The 5,613-nt window shown below is 56.7% G+C and overlaps 1 pseudogene; it reads left to right on the forward strand.

Annotated features, from left to right (window-relative positions):
- Window positions 1-2,417: 2,417 nt before the first annotated feature.
- LOC147967737 (uncharacterized) lies at window positions 2,418-4,048 on the forward strand (annotated as a pseudogene).
- Window positions 4,049-5,613: the final 1,565 nt, after the last annotated feature.

Raw genomic sequence — 5,613 nt, forward strand, 5'->3', positions numbered from 1 at the left:
TCCTTAACAAAGAGATGAAACGGGTGAAACTCACAGAAACCATTGTTATGTTGTGTAAGTTTAGGAACAGAGAGTAAGTTACGTGCAACTGTGGGAACACGAAGAACATTTCTAAGATGCAATGTTCTAGAGGTGTTTGTGAGAAGTGATGCCTGACCAACATGCGAAATGCGCATACCTGCCCCGTTAGCTGTGTGAACCTTGTCATGCCCGCGGTAAGGATGCTGGACAGTTAGCTTGCCCAGCTCGTTGGTGACGTGCGTGGTTGCTCCAGTGTCCATGTACCAAGAAGGATCAATAGGATAGGAAGGTGTGTGACCCTGTTGCGCCTTGTTAACTTGACACTCGTTGCCCTTGCCATTATTGCCGAGGCCAAGGAAGTCCGTCTTGAACCAGCGATGGCAGTGAGAGGAGACATGGCGAGGCAGGCCACAGAGCTGACATGGCTAGGCAGCACCACAGGCGGTACAGCAGGCGCAGGCACGGCCATCAACGACGACCACCAGGGAGCCAGAGCGCGGGGCCTGCTACTGTGGTGCGGAGGGCGCACCACCACCACCACCGGACTTGCCCCCTCCTCCTGAGGAAGCTGCAGAGGGGCCACGGCCACCGCCTTTGCCGCGGTACACAGCGTTGACGGAGGAGTCAGTGGAGACGTCGGGGCGACGCGTGTTGAGCCGTTGCTCCATGGACAAGAGACGGCTGTAGAGCTCCTGAGGACGTAAAGGCTCCTTACGTTCATTAATCACCTCGGCAAGCTTGTCGTAGTCGCTGTCGAGGCCGGCTAGGATGAAGGATGTAAACTCGCTGTCACGAAGGGGCTCTCCAATGGAAGCAATAGTGTCAGCCAACTTCTTGATCTTGTTGTAGAAGGTGGTCACCGTACCACTGTCCTTGTGGGTGTCAGCAAGTTTCGCGCGGAGGGACATGCTCTGCGCAGTAGACTGGGATGAAAAACTCGACTCCAGGATGTCCCACACCTCATGAGATGTCGCGGCAAAGAGAACCAGCCCGGCAACACCCTCACCTAGGGAGGATTGTATCGCCGAAAGGATGGCTTGGTCCTGAGCAATCCACGCGCGAAGCATTGGATGATGCGGCGGTGGACACGACAAGGTGCCATCGACGAAGCCCTCCAAGTAATGGCTGCGAAGTAGGGGAAGCACTTGCGCGCGCCAGTAGAGGTAGTTATCCGGCTTGAGCTTGACCGGGAGGAGGTGCGAGAACAGGAACGGCGGCGAGGAGATCGCGGCCAAGGCAGCTTCAAGATCCATGTAGGGCGACGGCGCAGACGGCGGCTGCTGTGGAGCGCCATACGCCGCGGACGGCGATCGCTGTGAACCGCCAAACGCCGCGGTGCCATAGGACGGGGGCGCACCGTACGCTGCCAGCGGGCCATACGGTGATGGGGCCGTGGCGGCACCGGAACTAGGATACGCGCCATACGAAGGGCGCGCTGCCGGCGAAGGACCGTACGGGGCATCGTACAGAAGACGACCACCATATCCGGCGTAGTCCGCGTGGGGGACGTCGGCGGCAGGATAGCCTGCTGTGTTGTAGACGGGAGCAGCAGGAATAGACACGGCCGGGCGCATCGACGGATGCGAGGCGGCCGAGGGCGGCGGCGCAGGTACCAGGGGGTACGAGGCGGCCGGAAGCAGCGTAGATGGAGCAGGCGAGGAGGAGTTGCCGGCGTAATGATAAGCGACGGGGCCGGCGTACTGGTAGCCTGCAGATCGCGTCGTCAAGGGGCCAAGGGTGCTCTTCGTCGTGATGGGCGCAGCCCCTCCATAGAGGAGAGCCGCGAGCGACGGCGGGAGGAAGGCATGGTCCGTGGCGACGGGACGAGGAACCGCACCAGCGGCAGCGGTAGTCGAGGCAGCGAGGGCCGCTGCTAGGGCAGCAGCTGTGTCGGCGACCAGGTGCGACATGGCGGCGGCTGGCGGCGGGGGTGGAGCGGAAGACTTGGATTAGATCACTAGGCGTAATACCATGTTAAACAAAGGATTTATGGCTTTGTGGCACACCTCCAACGTGGGGTGACCTTTCCATTATATAGACATGTACAACATAATTACAAGTGGGGCCCAGTATATACAGAGTCTAACACACACTCAGGCACTCACCTCATACTGGATGTCATGGTGTTTGGCATTATAGTAGTTCTTGGCGTAGTCTTGAGCTTGGCTGCAGCAGGGAGGGATGCTGCTGCTCGGTGATGAAGTCAGAGACACACCCAGGTACTCACCTTATACTCAATGTCATGGTGTTTGTCATTATAGTAGCGCTTGGCGTAGTCTTGAGCTTGGAGGAGCCGGGTGCAGATTGCGGATGTCAGCCAGAAATAAATTACCAACCTGTAGCTCATTGTCCACTGCTGTGGTGCGTGCCTCCTACTATGGTACATAACCCTGACCATGACAGCAACGGACTCATTGGCGAGGACGATCACCAGTTATGCAACGGAGGTACATGGCTATTGTCTTGCTCACTGCCTCATACTGTCCGTTGGACTGGGGATGGTAAGCTGTACTCATGTTCAGGGCAGTTCCACACCAGGTCGCGGTCACAGACGATGGATTCTGGGTTGCCATGGATGCACACATTGTCGGTGAATGCACGTGCCACTGAAGCCGCCGTGTATGGATGTGCAAGTGGGGGGGGGGGTGTCAGCGCCCCTGATACGGCCAGTGACACTGAACTGACGGGCCCACAAGTCAGCGGCTCACGGGGCTCACCGACTGCCAAGCGGCTTCCACGGGCTCGGAGGCCCAACCCACGCAACACTGGGCCGGAGTGGGCTCAGTGAGGCCCAAGGGCAACGACGACTACTTAAGCACCCACCGCACCTGGCTACGGTATCCAGTGGATCAATGAACCGGCGGCGGCAAGAACCCTAGTTCCTCTTGTAACCTATTCCCCATTCTGTAATCGCCAATTCTCTGTAATCCGACACTGATCAGAATTCGTGTATGAGAGCTAGTTAGTCGAGTGATCCATATCCCGTACCTTACACGTGGTATCAAAGACCAATCCACTTCCCTTCCTCCTCGCAACTCTGGCCCAATTCGTTGAGACGCGGCGCCTGCGGCAAGCGCGATCTCAGCTCATGTCCATGGATCCGTCGATTGAGGCTTTCCTCGACCGCCTTGACAACACTCTGAAGGCCCAGAACAAGGTCATCGCTGAAATCCAGGCGTCCACATCTAAGATCGACGAGCTCGTCAGCTGGCGACCTGAATTGGAGAAGCGTGTCGCCGATCTGGGTGATGCGGTGGCCGCGCTCCAACTCGCGCAACCGGCGCTCACCAAGGAGACCGAAGGGAATCGGGCGCCAGCGCCGCTCCGTGACCCACCAGCGACGACCGGTACCCACATCGGGGCCGGAATCGGCGCGGTCGACGCTCCTTAAGGGCCCGTTCGCCATGGAGTCTTCAACCTACCACGGGGGCCCCCGGCGGCGTCGTTCCAGACGCCGCCCCCGCCCCCGGCATCTGGTCAGTTCGACACCCTGGCAGCTTCCCCTTCTCTGCTTTCCCCATTTGCACACGCGAGTCAGTTGCTTTCGGGTCTGGGTCAAACCCACCCATCCATCTCGTTTCCGCAATTCACGGGTGATAACCCCAACCTGTGGAAGACACTTTGTGAGCAGTATTTTCAGATGTTTGGAATCATTCAGTCATTCTGGGTTCCTATGGCTGCCCTGAATTTTGTGGGTGCGGCATCTGTATGGCTGCAGTCCATTCAGAAACGATTAGGGGAGTATGATTGGAATTCTTTCACTGCACTTCTCTGTACTCGCTTCGGGCGCGATCGGCATCAGACGCTGATTAGGCAGTTTTATACTGTCCGCTAGACTTCTTCAGTAGCACAATATATAGAGCAGTTTGAATTGATTATTAATCATTTGTCATCCTATTCTGATACAATTCATTCATTCTACTTTTTGACTCGATTTGTCGATGGACTGCGGAAGGATATATGGGCGGTGGTGCTGGTTCAGAGACCGCCTGACCTGGACACGGCCTGTGCGTTGGCCCTACTTTAGGAGGAAGTGGCCGATGGCGTGTTTGGCACCTTGCCACGACCACCGGAGCCGGCTCCGCGCGCGGCCACGCCGCTACCTCTACCTCCTCCACCGTCACGCCTTGTACCAGCTGCGCCAGCGACAGACCGCCGCGGCACGGACGCGGCCCGGGCGGACACGTCCAAGATCAAAGCCCTGCGAGATTATCGGCGCGCTCGCAGGCTGTGCTTCAAGTGCGGCGAGCGATGGGGACAGGACCACGTCTGCCCTGCCACGGTCCAACTGCACGTAGTCGAAGAAATGCTCGAACTCTTCGGCGTCGACACCGACCCTGATGTCGAGGGGGATGTGCAGCAAGTTCATGCCATTTCTCGGCCAGCTCTGGACGGTGGTGTCTCTCCCAAGGCGTTCCAGCTGTTGGCCACCATGCAAGACTAGGAAGTGCTGATACTGGTAGACAGTGGACGTTCTACTTCGTTCATTAACCAAGCATTGGCCGAGCGCTTGTCTGGTGTGCAACAATTGCGTCAGCCCTGTCGAGTGAAAGTTGCTGATGGTGGTGAACTGCGTTGCTCAGCCTCAATTCCCGGCTGCCGTTGGTCTTCGCAAGGGCTGGAGTTTGTGACTGATATGAAGATTTTGCCGTTGGGAGTATATGATGCTATTCTAGGAATGGACTGGCTTGAACAGCACAGCCCAATGACGGTCGACTGGCGAAACAAGCATTTGCGCATTCCCACAGCTTTGGGGCCAGCCAGCCTGTTTGGACACGAAGCGCAATCGACCCAGTGTCATGTCATCAATAGTGCACAACTTCAGCAGCTTCATCGCCAAGGCGCTCTGCTGCATCTCTGCTTGCTCTACCCTGTCACCGAGAAGCAAGTAACTCCAGTGCAGGAACCTCCGGAGCTACAACAACTGTTGACAGAATTTGAGGATGTTTTTGGCGAACCCAAAGGCTTACGCCCGCGTAGAGCTTGCGACCACACCATTCCTCTCATGCCAGGGGCGCAACCCATCAACATCAGACCTTATCGCCATAAACCAGAACACAAGTCTGAAATTGAGCGGCAAGTGCAAGAACTCCTGCAGTCAGGGGTGATCCAGCAGCCACAGTACCTTTTCGTCCCCGGTCATTCTAGTCAAGAAGAAAGACGGGACCTGGAGGCTCTGCGTGGATTATAGGCATCTTAATGCCATGACGCGCGTCAGTAAATTTCTAGTGCCAGTCATAGAGGAGCTGCTTGATGAGCTACACGGTGCGCAATGGTTCTCTAAATTAGACCTGCGCGTGGGCTACCACCAGATTCGGTTAGCAGAGGGGGAAGAATTCAAAACTGCCTTTCAGACGCATTCAGGACAGTATGAGTTCAAAGTTCTCTCGTTTGGATTAGCAGGAGGGCCAGGTACTTTCAATGGAGAAATAACAGAAACGATGCATCCTCTCCTGCGACACTGCGTCCTACTGTTCTTCGATGATATTCTTGTTTTCAGCAAGACCTGGGAGGATCACGTGGCGCACCTCAGACAGGTCCTCGAGCTTCTGCGTCGTGACCAATGGAAAGTGAAGCGGTCCAAATGCGAGT

The sequence above is a fragment of the Triticum urartu genome, chromosome 5A, assembly GCF_056163025.1.
Source record: "Triticum urartu cultivar PI428250 chromosome 5A, HENAU_Tu73, whole genome shotgun sequence".
Taxonomy (NCBI): Eukaryota; Viridiplantae; Streptophyta; class Magnoliopsida; order Poales; family Poaceae; genus Triticum; species Triticum urartu.